Source organism: Magnolia sinica, chromosome 6 (genome assembly GCF_029962835.1).
Source record: "Magnolia sinica isolate HGM2019 chromosome 6, MsV1, whole genome shotgun sequence".
Classification (NCBI taxonomy): domain Eukaryota; kingdom Viridiplantae; phylum Streptophyta; class Magnoliopsida; order Magnoliales; family Magnoliaceae; genus Magnolia; species Magnolia sinica.
The window spans coordinates 27,453,510-27,468,900 of record NC_080578.1 but is presented as its reverse complement, the minus strand read 5'-3'; the positions used below and the strand labels follow the sequence as shown (position 1 = coordinate 27,468,900).

The following is a 15,391-nucleotide window of genomic DNA, read 5'->3' as shown; positions in this document are numbered from 1 at the left end:
AAAAGAGGGATGTTAATGAGGCAGATGATTCCCTTCTGGAAGAGGAAGTTATGGGATGTTCATTCACTGTCAGATCCTAAATACCTCTCCCTTAGAGTGTGTGTGTGTGTGTGTGTGTGTGTGTGTGTTCTCTATCGTTGAATTTAAAAAAAAATTGTTGACTAAGGAAAAAAGATTCCTGCCAATCTATGGCATTTTCCCTTTTCTCCACTCTCAGTTATCTATTTTAGATGCTTATTCTAGTGTATATTGAACATGGCCAGTCATATGTGAAGTTCTATGTAATATATACTACTTTCCACCAATTATATGTGTTCTCCGTAACATACATTCCATACCATGCACAAATGTTTCTATATTCTTCATCTATATCTTTTTAACTGATATTGTTAGAGTTGCGACTATAAAGATGTTATTATAGGCCTGGAGCTTCAATGCTCATATCTTGCTAGAACATACAAGTTCATGCTCTGGTGTTAGCTTGATGCATTTGTGAATTCATAGAATTGTGTGAAATGGGATCCTCTACTTCAAAGGGTTTATTTCAAATTCTGTACCAACAGGAAGTTCAATTACTTCTTCTTCTTTTTTTGGAGAAAGCTGGGAGCACACCACCTATCACTTTGTCGATGATCCAATAAAATTTACAATCTTCGGGCTGGTATCACAAAAAGGATCATGTCTTGCCTATCATATACCCCAACAAAGCAATCTCTAACAAAGAAATGCACAGTAAAAGCCTCCATAAATTTACAAAATTTTAAAAAATAAAAATAAAAAATGCAGCAGCATAAAAAAACCATCACAACACCAGCTGCAAGCTCCCATCTGTGCAGAACATAGGGACAGAAACCTGCAGGCAAACCTGCGTGATTCTATCTCCCCAGCCTCCACAACCTAGGATCTGCCAATATACAAACAAGCAGCCCCAAAACACAATAACACAAAGGAGCAGAGCTTCCATCTTCACAGCAGAGTAAGAAGCAGATCTAAGAGTTTCCCTATGGCTAACCACAACACAAAGCCCAACAAACATCACAGCTAGCCAAAACAAACCACCCCAATGCACTGGAGCATGTCCACCTAAACAGAGAACTCAAACATATTCACACCAACCCAAAACATCACTAACGCATGCACCCAAACATTCCATATAAACCGAAATCACCCAACCATCCACATGTCTAATTTTAACCATTCCAAACAGCCCCATTTCCATCATCAGTGGGCCATCATTAACAGACTAACACCGACATCGCTTGCAACTGGCAGCTGCTACAAATCCCTCCTGCATACCGTTAGTCGAATAACCATCACAACAAGGCCACACCCAACAAAGGCCAACAACACCGAGGAAGCATGACATCGACACACCCTATTTTCCAACACAGGCCAGCAACACAACATCTTGCAACAATACCGACTGTCTTCGAGCCTCAACCAGAATTTGGACAACACCATTGAAGCCCATGTTTTCTTTTATTGTGGTTCACCCACATTGACTGGATTGATGATCAATCATCACCCACCATACAACCATGTGTACCATGGAGCAGCACCAACTGTGGCTAAACAACCATACAGGCGGGTGATGACCAAGCCAAGACAGCTCCTGTATAACGCCATGGGATAGTCGGAGCTCTTTTTTCTTTTTCTTTTTTTTACTTGGGAGCAAAAGAAGGAATTTGACCAACCCAAGAAGTTCAGTGGCTTGAGTTTGAGATTCATATTGAAACTGAATTACGACCCATGATTCTAATTGTTCTTCGGGCTTCTCACTGACCTATTAGCTTCAGACAAGTTAAGTACTTCAAATGGCTTTAATTATTCTAATGCATTTGTTCGGGATTTTACTTTGCATGGTTCTGGACATTCTCCAATTTATGCTAGTATGGTTCTTCTGTTTTATTTTCATTTGCTAAATTTCATTGTATCTTAAGCGACGTAGTACCACTGGCCTATCTTTAGTTTAGTTTTGAATGGCTATAATCTATCTAGCATTTTAATTAATTTTTCATGATGGCTAGTTCTCCTTTATTTTGTTACTAATCGTATGTATTACAAGTGCACTTGTTTTTCATCTTTAGAGATCTAAAATTACTATCGACAGTGTCTAAGTTCCATTTTTATGAATTCTTTACAGTTTCTTTGTTGAAGTCATGCAACAAGTCTTAAGTTTTTTTTTTAGTTTTTTTTTTTAAAAAAGACTTTTGGCCGATGCATCTGTAGGGTTGTCAAACACTAACATTGTGTACTTTTAGAAGTTCAATGAGTTTCATTTTATGAATTCTTTATAGTTTCTTTGTTGAAGCCATGCAATAAGTTCTATGTAAAAAAAAAAAAAAATTTAGAAAAGGATTTTGGCCGATGCGTCTGTGGGGTTGTCAAACACTAATGTGGTGTACTTCTAGAAGTTCATTGAGTTTCATTTTATGCATTCTTTTTAGCGTCTATATAATAAATTCTGTGAAAGAAAAGCCTTTTGATTGATGCTTCTGTAGGGTTATCAAACACCAATGTGGTGATTCACGTGAATCTGGGTACGTATCACCTTTTGTGTGCGTGTGTGTTTTGTATCAAAGTTTGCATGTTCTTAGCCCAAAGCTACAAATTGCAACACAAGCAAGCTAAAAGCAAAAGGAATAGAAAGTAGGGTTGCCACTTGAATGGTGTTGTTTTCAAAGACAAAACACACGTTATGCTCAAGTCTTTTAACAACAGGAATTCTGAAAATTGATATCGAACTCCAATGCACAATATTCTACCTCAAATTCAGTTTTCGAAATTTTACCATGATAGGCATGAAGGTCCACACAAACCGAAACCTACATAAATAACAACTCATCCTAAATGATAATGAGTAATTCAACACCCTCTTGCTTTTTCTACAATTGGTTTATTCAGATCCAATGGGCATGAATCATTCGAAATATTGCAAATATTATGGTGTGGCTTTAAATGATGATGAGTAATTTCCCCAATTGGTTTGTTCAAATTCAGTTGCCATGAATCATGCCCCAAAAATCTCCATGATTGGAAGATCCTACCATTCAACTTTTTAAAAAATTAAAAAAATAATTAAAAAAAGAAAAAAGAAAAAAAGAAAAAAGAAAAATCAGCAAATCACTTCACTTGTTGGTAGAGCTTAATAGATGTTGTAATTTTTATCTCGCTTTTTTCATGAATTCAATGTAATTGCGCCCAAGTTTAATAAATTCACCATGGCCAAACAACTAGTGATGAATGCACTTTACCATGACACTGTAGATGGATAACCAACAAAACCGTAATTGAAAGGAAGTTGGCCACAACTGCGACGGCAATTGCAACAACTGCAGCAATGATGGTGGCATATAAATATTACTATGATACGTACATCTCCAAGGAACCTTCACAACATAGCAATGTGCATAAGCTCCGGTTTATAAAAGGTGTAATCCGTAGCAATGATACATATTGCTTGAACTAACAGACGATGCGTAGAGATAATGTTTTTTCGTTTATGCACTTTATTACAAGAGAAAAATCTACTACACGATACAAGGAGAATTAATTTGGATGAACAAGTTGTGATGTTCTTACATACCTCTGGGCATAATGTAAGGACCCATTTGGGAGCGTGGATTTCGAACCCCCTGGATTTGAAATCCTCTTGCTGTGTTTGGCACCCTAGATTGAGAATCAACTTTAATCCAAAAGTAGTTATTCATAGTATATTTATAGGGGATTTAATTTAATTACTAAATCAACTTTAAAATCTCTAATTAGTGAACATGTGTAATTTTTGACACAATGGTTGTAATAAGCCTGCTGAAATGTATACTTTGCTAAAAATGATGAAATTCCAAGTCTCGGATGGGCCACAAACACAAGATGACATCCGAGTGACTAACCAACTGATGGGGACATCCCGCGCACACGCACGCCCCCCTACGCACATACGCAAGGAGGAGGAGGGCCCTACCATCGATCTGGATCGATGACGACGTCCAACAAGGACCCCCTAGCTAGGGGACTGTGTTTTAGTTCCTTGGAGTGGACTCGATCGTCATGTGAATCCCACCACAAGATCTCATGATTGTGGCCCACTATTCAAGATGATCTAGTACTTTGGGTTTTGCTTATTATTGTTATTAGGAATATCATGGACGGTTTAGATTGTTTTGATTAGTTGTTATTTTTTATTGCTTCGTCTCCAAATAATAGGGTGCGCACATGGCGCGAGTTTTGGGGTATAAGATTTTATTATAAATAGGCACCCATTTTAATCTTTTTTCTGATTAATGATTGAATAAAATTTCTACGTTGTGAAAATCCAATTGGGTGTCAAACCCTCCCTTCTTCGAAGGGCTAACTACCGTGGTGCAAAGCCACACCCATCCCGATTCGCCCCCACCTTCTACCATCCATATTCTTCTTCTCCTACAGTCATTCCACCTGCAAATCCATCGTTATTTTGCAGTTGTTCCTTTTCTACAGCAGATTTCTGGAATCTGGCTCTACACGAGGGCTGAAACTTCTGCAGAGCACCACGCACGAACTGTTCATTAGATCGGACTGAAACTTGGGGGGTTTGTAGTCCAACCCTAGCCGACTAGCCACAAGGAGGGAGTTTTTGGGTTCGTGGGACCCACACACGTGCGAACTGCCCTCAGCACACTTGCATTAGGCGTGGCCTATTGTTCACACACACGGGCGGCCTTCAAGTTCACTCTCTCCTCTTTTTCACTCTTCTCTTACCTGATTTTCTTAAATCTAATCCTAGACTGTCTTTAAACTCTCAATTTATTTGCCTTTTTTTCAACCCTAGGGTTTTCCGAATTGAACTTGTGAATCTCTTGGACTGGGGAAATTATTCTTATGCATGTGTGGCTGAATCTACTCTCCTTTGAGTATTGTTTAGTCCATAATTTTAATTGATTCAGCCCTAGCATGTGTAGGCCTAGACCCGCATAGATTCCCCTTGATTGAGTGCTTGACTTTATGTGGGATGTGGAATTTTGTGTAATTGTTTTGAACTAGTATGATCTAAAGCCTGGAATCTCGCATATCATGTTTAAAATTTCATGTCCTGCATCAAATTTGGTATCAAAGCTTAGGGTTCTTATAGGGGAATGCATTGCATATTTATGTTTGGTCTATTCACGTTTAGTTTGCATTAACTCTCATCATAGAGTCTTGTATGATCATTTAGTCTCATTTAGACACATATAGTTATATTAAAGGGTCTTTGAGTTGAGTAGTTGTATGCCCACACGTACTGGTCGCAGTTTTGGTTTACACCCTACGCTAAACATGAAGCAATTGCAAGAATCAACGGACAACCTAACCTGGTTGTTTGAGTCTTTGGGTAAATACTTAGAACAACGTATTGACCATCGTCTTAAGCAAATTAACGTGCGCATTACCCAATTAGAGACCTCCGCCCAGGCAAACCCCACTATTGGGTAAGATGTCCAATCTCAGGCAGGTAGTCAGGAGAATAGACCAAGGAATGGAGGTGGCGAAGGAATCAGTTACGAGTGCGTACCCGTGCACCCACCCCGTGAGGGACATCAAGACCACTATGACCCCGATGGGCAACTCCTCAAAGGAGTTAGAGTAAATGCCCCTACGTTTGATGGCCACTTAGACCCTAAAGCGTTTCTAGATTGGTTGGCAGATATGGACTACTATTTTGAGTGGTATGACATGTCGGATGCTCGTCGAGTCCGATTCACCAAGATGAAGCTTGTGGGCCAAGCAAAGAGGTTTTGGGCTACTGTAGAGCGAAAGAAAGAAAGAAATGGCGAGGGAGCTCCCAATAGTGAATTGGGGAGAAATGAAAGAAACTCTTAAGGAAAAATACATCCCTTTTTCTTACCACTTGAGGTTGGTTAAGGAATGGCAATCTCTTCAACATGGTTCCATGAGTGTTGTTGAATACATTGAGAAGCTCGAAGAGTACTTGACCCGTTGTGAAGTTGATGAGGACCCCATACTCACCCTTGCTCGATTTAAGACGGGCCTCCGTTCTAACATTAGGAGAGAATTGCTCGTCAAGGACATAGACACTCTTGAACAGATGTATGAAGTAATGTTGGAGGTCAAGCAATACCTCAAAGCATCTGTAGGAAAGCAGTTTTAAGTCGTGATTCTGGTGCTAAGGCCAACCCTTCTGGGGATAAACCTAGCACTGGATATCAATAGAAGCCTTCTAGTAGCTCTCAGTCTAGGCCCAAGGATGATAAGGGTAAAGAAGTTGTCGGATCTGGCTCACGCAAAAGTTAGGCGACTACATGTTTTAGGTGTCAGGCGTTTGGTCACTTTGTCCACTAGTGTGGCATGAAAGAAGGCACCAAGGTGTTCCTTAATGAGGGGCAAGTAGAAGTAACGCCCTCAGAAAGTAACGGTGAGGAGGAAGAATATGAGCTAACAGAAGCCCCTAGTGATAAGGAAGAGGCAGCGCAAGAGTCTGCGACCCTTGCGATTACGCGTTGCGCCTTTGCACAAGTACAGAATACTGATGATTGGTGCCGCAACACGATCTCTGATACTAACATAAAATGTGGTGATAAGAGTTCCAAGATAATCGTGGATAGCGATAGTCGTGCCAACGTGGCATCAACTGGCATTGTGAGTCGTCTAGGCTTGAAACTTGAAGCCCATCCTCAACCCTATAGAGTGTCTTGGGTTGATAAAACTTCCATTCCAGTCTCGCACTGTTGTCTTGTTCCTATTCAGTTTGGATCATATAAAGACACATTTTGATGTGATGTTGTTCCTATTTAATTTGGGACACATAAACCTAGGAAGCCTATTGATCTTGCCCCTATGTCACTGTCCCATAGGTCATTAGAGTTTGCAGAGTCCTTTGCGCATAACATTCATTCATTGCATCAAGAAATCAGGCGAAAGATTACTACTAATAATGAACATTACAAATTTTCTATAGACTAGCATAAACGTTTCAAGGAATTCAATGTAGGGGATTCCATGATGGTCCACATCAGGCCTGAGCGATACCCTCACGGAGCCGTTCGTAAATTGCACACGCGTATCGTTAGACCATTCAAAATTATAAAACGAAACGGTCTCAATGTGTATGTGGTAGATCTTCCACCTTCCATAAGAATTAGTTCCACATTCAATGTGAAGGATCTAGTTGCTTTTCAAGGGACCACTGATACATTGTCCGGCCTTTCGCCCAACCATCCTGATTCCCCAGACCTGTTCCTTGATCCATGACCTCTTCTCAACCCTTCTTCCCAGCCTCTACCTCTCATACCTACCCTTCCCACACCCAGAGAGGAGATAGAGGATATTCTAAACCATCAGATAGTATCAACGTCGGACGGCAAGTTTCAGAAGTACTTGGTTAAGTAGAAGTCACGCCCAGCTTCAGACAGTACATGGCTCACTGAGGAGGAGCTTCAGAGATTTGATCCTGACATCTTAGAGCGATTCAAGAGTTTTGTTTCGCCAGTGGCGAAATCTTTGCAGCCAAGAGAGTTGATGAGGACATCACGCGCACACGCACACCCTCCTACACACGTACGCAAGGAGGGCCCTACCATCAATCTAGATCGATGACGACATCCAAGGGGGGGCCCCTAGCTAGGGGACTATGTTTTGGTTCCTTGAAGTGGACCCGATCGTCATGTGAATCCCACCATGGGATCTTATGATCATAGCCCACTATTCGAAATGATCTAGTACTTTGGGTTTTGCTTATTATTGTAATTAGAAATATCATGGACGGTTTAGATTGCTTTGATTAGTTGCTATTTTTTATTACTTCGTCTCCAAGTAATAGGGTGCGCACATGGCGCGAGTTTTGGGGTATAGGATTTTATTATAAATAGGCACCCCTTGTAGTCTTTTTTATGATTGATGATTGAATAAAATTTTTGTGTTTCCCTTCTCCTCTTCGAGTTGTGAAAATCCAATTGGGGCCGAAACCCTCCCTTCTTCGAAGGGCTAACTACCGTGGTGCGAAGCCACACCCTGATGGGGACATTGCCAAGTAATAGGTTGCGCACATAACGCGAGTTTTTGGGTGTATGCTTTTATCATAAATAGGCACCCCTTGTAGTCTTTTTTCTCAATGAAAATTAATAAAATTATTGCGTTTTTCTGCTCCTCTAAATTTCTAAATTGTGGAGATTCAATTGGGTGTGAAACTCTCCCTTCCTCGAAGGGCTGACTACCGTGGTGAGAAGCCACACCTATCCCAAATCGCCCCCACCTTCTACCATCCGTATTTCTCCTCCTACAGTCATCTACGCTTCAAATCCATCTTCTATTGCAAGCGTTTTTCTCTCTACAGCAGATTTCCAGAATCTGGCCCTGCAGGAGGGCTGAAACTTTGCTGGAGCACTACGCACAAACTGTGCATCAGATCGAGCTGAAATTCGGGGATTTTGGAGTCCACCCCTAGCCGACCAAACTCAAGGAGTCACCTTCTAGGTTTATGGCCCCCACGCACGTGTGGACAGGCCCCTGCGCACGTGCGTCAGGTCTAGCCCGCTGTCCACACACGTGGACTATCGTCAGGTCCAGTTTTTCCCCTCTTTCATTCCACTCTTACTTACTTTCCCTAACCCTAACCCTAGATTGCATTAATTTAAATTTATTTGCCCCTTTTCCCTAACCCTAGGATTCTCTGAAGTGAAACCTGTGAATCCCTTAGATTGGGGGATATTTTTGTGCATGTGCGGATGAATTTACTTCCCTTCGAGTATTGTTTGGTCTATAAATTTTATTGATCCAGCCCAAACATGTGTTGGCCTGGACCGGCATAGATTCCCCTTGATTGAAAGTTTAAACTTTTGTGTGAGATATGGAATTTTGTGTAATTGTTTCTAAACTAGTGTGATCTAAGGCCTGAAATCTTGCATATCATATTTGAATTTCATGTCCTGTATCAAATTTGGTATCAGAGCACAAGGTTTTTATAGGGGAATGCATTGCATGTTTAGGGTTTAGTTTGTTTATGTCCATTATGCATCAAGTCTCATCATGTAGAGCTGTTTAGAGGTCCATAATTCCTGATATAAGCTGCTGAAATTTCTATTATCAGAAAGTTAGTAATTCACATTACTGAAATTTTCTGTTATCCCTTTATTTTGACAGCTATATTGCTGAATTTTGGTAGCGTTGTGTAGTTTCCCTCATATAGAGTCTCATAGGATCATTTAGTCTCATTTAGACACATATAGTCGTATTAGAAGGTCTTTTAGTTGAGTTAGAAGGTGTTTTAGTTGAGTTAGTGGTTGTATGCCCACACGTACGGGTCGTGGTTTTGGTTTGCACCCTACACTAAACATGGAGCAATTGCAAGAGTCAATGAACAAGCTAACCCAGCAGTTTGAGTCTTTGGGTAAGCGCTTGGAACAACGTATAGACCAACGCTTTGAACAGCTCGATGTGTGCATTACCCAACTAGAGACCTCCGCAGTGTTCGAAATATCAGTATCACGCAATGTATCGCATCCTTGGGATATAGATACGTATCGGTTATAGCATGGGATATATCGTTTGTATCGAGTAATTTATCGCACTTTTTGGGAAACATGGGGAAACATTGGGAAAATGGTTGAATTTTTCAATAAAACTTCTGGGATTATTAAAAAAGACTTCAATACACACTTTTAAATCATAAAGTTTCAAAAAAGAAGTGCACATAATAGGTTTCCTTTGTATAGGGTCCTAAGCTATGCGTTGTCCGATTGAACTAAGACAACTATACTCAGTATCCACCCCGTCCATCCGTTTTTCCATATCATTTCAGGACATTATCCAGAAAATATAGCAGATCCAATAATCAGGTAGACCATGCCATAGGAAACAATGGTAATTGACCATTAGTGGGCCACAAAAGTTTTGGATCAAGTTGATAGTAGTTTTTTCTCTTCATTCAAACTTATGTGAAGTTATCAGCATATTGGGGCTTACGGTGATGTTTATTTTTCATCTAACTTGTTCATAAGATCACAAAGACATGGATGAAGGGAAAAATAAAAACAAAGATCATCCTGATCCAAAACTTCTTTGGCCCCCAAAGATTTGTTAATGGTAGACGTTCAATTTGCAATGTTTTCCATGGTGTGGTCCAATTGAGATTTGGATATGCTTAATTTTTTAGGTTAAAACCATAAAATTATCTGGTAAAATGGATGGATGGAGTGGATAAAATACACGAATTATAGTGGGCCCACGGAGCTTAGGGAGTACACTGCTGACTATGCATCCGTTTCCCACCACGCTGGAGCGCTGTCGGACGCAGATTCCTGCTACGTTCCTACGCTCGAAACCTAGGTGGGGCGCACTGTAATGTTTGTAAGAAATCTACCCAATCCATCCATATTTTGAGATCATTTTAGAACTTGAGAGCAAAAATGAGTAGGATCCAAGACTAAAGTGGGCCACACTAAAGGAAAAGGTGGGAAAAGGTGGGTAGGAAAATTTCTACCGTTGAAACCTCCTTGGGGTCAACAATGATGTTAACATGCCATCTGTACCGTTCATAACATCATTCCTACTAGGATGAATTGAAAATACAAATATTAGTCTGGTTCAAAACTTATATGGCCCATGAATATTCCAAGTGTGGATGTTCAATCCTCACGTTTTTGGCACACTTGAGTATCAGATCCTGCTCATTTTTTACCCCATGTCCTAAAATGATCTCACAAAACGGATGGACGGAGTGGATTCCTCAAAAACATCATAGTAGGCCCCACTAAGGTTTTGAGCACAGGAACTTCCTGCAGAAGGCTTTGCCAGGAAATACTTGTCCAGCGCTGACACTACTCGAGCTCAAGTTGTACGAACATTTCAAAGTTACGTGGCCTCACAATAATGTATTTATTATATCTGCACCGTTCATGCATTTGGAGAGATCATTTTAGATCATGAACCCAAAAATGAGTCATATCCAAAGCTCAAGTGGACCACATCACAAATAGCAATGGGGGACCGATTCTCACCATTAAAACATTCGTAGGGTCCACCATAACGTTTATTTTACATCCAATCTGTTAATTAGGTCACACAGAACTAGATGAAGAGGAAAAATAAATATCATATTGATCCAAAACTTCTGCGACCCCCAAAAGGGTTTCAATAGTAGAAGTTTAATCTACCACTGTTGTTTGCAGTGTGGTCCACTTGATCATTGGAGCTGCCTTATTTTTCGGCTCAAGTCCTATGAAGAGTTCGCCAAATGGACGAACGGTCTGGATATAACACATACCTCATGATGGGACCCATAGAACTTGGTGACGTCAGCTCGGTGGTGTGCAGTACTCAAAGGCTCGAATGCTCGAAGCCATTTTATTTTTGGGAAAGTAGCAGCCGAGCAGGGAGAGGGTTTCGGGATTCCGAAACCCTAAATTTCCACAAATCCCGCAAAGAAAATTGGCATTTGAATGCGGAAAGCTTGGGATTCCATTTTTGAAAAGGAGATTCAAACGACGTGAAGCTCTAATTCGAATGGCCCACCAAGTGAAGCTTCCGATCAGATCCAACCCCTTTTCAGGTACCAAATCCTCCCTCTTGAAAAATTTTTACTCCTTTTTTCCCAAATTTTGTCGAATTTTTACTATGGTAGGTGGCTACAGTAGCTATCGGCAAAAAAACTAAAAGCTATAATACCGCATGATTTTTAGTGATATCATGCGATATGTAGGAATATCGGCCGATATTTAGCAATATATTGATCAATAACAGCTATTTCTTGATTATTTTTTTTCCCGAAATAGCTTTCAAATGGTTTCGTTTCGCAAGAGTGTAATACCGATAATATCGGCCGATATATCAGCCGATAGTATCGATATTGCGAACACTGGACCTCCGCCAGGGCAAACCCCACCATTGGGAAAGATGCCCAATCTCAGGCAGGTGGTCAGGAGGATAAACCAAGGAATGGAGGTGGCGAAGGAATTGGTTATGGGCGCGCACCCGTGCACCCACTCCGTGAGGTATATCAAGACCACTATGACCCCGATGCGCAACTTCTCAAAGGAGTTAGAGTAGATGCCCCCACGTTTGATGGTTACTTGGACCTTAAAGTTTTTCAAGATTGGTTGGCAGACATGGACCACCTTTTTGAGTGGTACAACATATATAGCCTTGTGGCTAGAGAGAGTGCACCAGAGGCTAGTGTAAAGTTACCCACCGAGGCTATTCCAGTAGTAGATGAGTTTCATGATATCTTTCCTAATGATCTATCGAATGAGTTCCCCCCATGAGGGATATACAGCACACCAGGACATGGGACACCGTACTACCTATAGCCGAGTTTACGTTTAATAGTTCTATCAATAGGTCCACAAGTCTAAGTCCTTTTGAAGTCGTTACTAGTTATAAACCTAAGAAACCTATTGATCTTGTCCCTATGTCACTGTTTCATAGGCCGTCAGAGTCTGCAGAGTCTTTTGCGCATCACATTCATTCATGACATCAATAAATCAAGCAGAAGATCATGACTAGTAATGAACATTACACACTTTTTGCAGACCAACATAAACGTTTCAAGGAATTCAATGTAAGGGACTCTATGATAGTCGCATCAGGCCATAGCAGTACCCTCATGGAGCCGTTCGTAAATTACACGCGTGTAGCACTGGACCATTCAAAATTATAAAACAAAACGTTCTCAATGCGTATGTGGTAGATCTTCCACCTTCCATAGGAATTAGTTCCACATTCAATGTGGAGGATCTAGTTGCATTTCAGGGGTCCACTGATACATTGTCCAACCTGTCACCTAACCATCCTGATTCCCCAAACCTTTCCCTTAATCCATAGCCCCCTCTTGACCCATCTCCCTAGCGTCTACCTCTCATACTTACCCTTCCCACACCCAAAGAGGAGATAGCGGATATTCTGGACTATCTGATAATATCCAGGTCGGACGGCGAGTTTCAGAAGTTCTTATTCAAGTGGAAGTCACACCTAGCTTCAGACGGTACGTGGTTCGCTGAGAAGGAGCTTTAAAGACTTGATCCTTACATCTCGGAGCGGTCCAGGAGTTTTGTTTCGCCAATGGCAAAACCTTCGCAACCGGGGAGAATTGATAGGGACATCTTGCGCACATGCACGCCTCCCTACGCACATACGCAAGGAGGAGGGCCCCACCATTGATCTGGATCAATGACGACGTTCAAGGAGGGACTCCTAGTTAGAGGGTTGCGTTTTGGTTCGTTGGAGTGGGCCCAATAGTCATGTGAATTACACTGTAGATTCTCATGATCGTGGCCCACTATTCTAATTAATCTAGTAATTTAGGTTTTGTTTATTGTTATTAAGAATATCATGGGTAGTTTAGATTGTTTTGATTAGTTGTTTTTTTTTTTACTTCGTCGCCAAGTAATAGGTTGCGCACATGGCGCGAGTTTGGGGGTATATGATTTTATTATAAATAGACACCCCTTGTAATCTTTTTTCTCAATGAAGATTAATAAAATTGCTGCGTTTTTCTGCTCCTCTAAATTTCTGAGTTGTGGAGATTCAATTGGGTGTGAAACCCTCCCTTCCTCGAAGGACTAACTACCGTGGTGCGAAGCCACACCTATCCCAAATCGCCCCGACCTTCTACCATCCATATTTTTCTTCTCCTACAGCCATCTATGCTTCAAATCCATCCTCTATTGCAGGCGTTTTTCTCTCTACAGCAGATTTTCAGAATCTGGCCCTGCAGGAGGGCTGAAACTTTGCTGGAGCACTACGCACAAACTATGCATCGGATCAAGCTAAAATTCGGGTTTTTGGAGTCCACCCCTGGCCGACCAGACTCAAGGAGTCACCTTCCGGGTTCGTGGCCCCCACGCACATGCGTAAAGGCCCCTGCGCACGCACGTCAGGTCTGACCCGCTGTCCACACGCGTGGACTGTCTTCAGGTCCAATTTTTCCCCTCTTTCATTCCTCTCTTACTTACTTTCCCTAACCCTAACCCTAGATTGCATTAATTCCAATTTATTTGCCCATTTTACCTAACCCTAGGGTTCTCTGAAATGAAACCTGTGAATCCCTTAGATTGGGGGACATCTTTCTGTGCATGTGCGGATGAATTTACTTCCGTTTGAGTATAGTTTGGTCTATAAATTTTATTGATCCAGCCCTAACACGTGTAGGCCTAAACCCGCATAGATTCCCCTTGATTAAATGTTTGAACTTTTGTGTGGGATATGGAATTTTGTGTAATTGTTTCTGAACTAGTGTGATCTAAGGCCTGAAATCTTGCATATCATATTTGAATTTTATGTCCTGCATCACACCCATCCCGATTCGCCCTCACCTTCTACCATCCATATTCTTCTTCTCATACAGTCATTCCACCTACAAATCCATCGTTATTTTGCAACCGTTTCTTCCCTACAGCAGATTTCCGAAATCTGGCCCTGCAGGAGGGTTGAAACTTCAGTGGAGCACCACGCACGGACCGTACGTTAGATCGGACCGAAACTTAGGGGGTTTATAGTCCAACCCTAGCCGACCAGCCCCATGGAGTGGGTTTTTGGGTTCGTGGGCCCCACGCACGTGCATCAGGCATGGCCTGCTGTCCACACGCGCAAGCAGCCTTCAGGTTCACTCTCTCCTCTCTTTCACTCCTCTCTTACCTGATTTCTCTAACCCTAACCCTAGATTGTCTTAAACTCCTAATTTCTTTGCCTTTTTTCTAACCCTAGGATTTCCCGAGTTGAACTTGTGAATCCCTTGGATTGGGGAAATTATTCATATGCATGTGTGGGTGAATCTACTCTCCTTTAAGTATTATTTAGTCTATAATTTTAATTGATCCAGCCCTAGCATGTGTAGGCCTGGAACCACATAGATTCCCCTTTATTGAGTGCTTGACTTTATGTGGGATGCGGAATTTTGTGTGATTGTTTTGTAGTATGATCTAAAGCCTGGAATCTCGCATACCATGTTTAAATTTTCATGTCCTGCATCACCAACGATTTTTAACCGTTGATTTACATGGACAATGTTTGGACGGTGTTGATCATCATATTAAAGTAATTATAGTGATGCAATTGATAATCTAATTATTTTAGGATATCATTAGTGGGTCATGTGTCCAATAGATTAATAATCTAGTGACACAAATGTTACACATGCAACTCTTGGAACAATTTTAGATGTAATCCAAATTGAGGGGATTTGAAACCCCTAGGTTTGAAACCCCCAGTTACTTTACAGTGCCAAACAACCCAGGGGATTTGAAATCCCCCCAAATCCATGATGCCAAATGACCCCTAAGAAATTGAGTTATTGGTTACCGATTTACCCGGTCGGGTTAAACCATTAGTCGGCATTTTTCATGAGTATTGAAAGCAGTAATAGCTCTTCACCAACATTTTCTAAAGCCAATCAGCTCGCAGACATCTCAAGGATAACATCTAA

At 41.3% G+C, this 15,391-nt stretch overlaps 1 protein-coding gene across 1 annotated transcript in view; it reads right to left on the bottom strand.

Annotated features, from left to right (window-relative positions):
- The window catches only part of LOC131248600 (CDPK-related kinase 6-like), a 54,566-nt gene that overhangs the window by 33,796 nt on the left and 5,379 nt on the right, over positions 1–15,391 (bottom strand). The gene's annotated exons all lie outside the window — the stretch shown is intronic.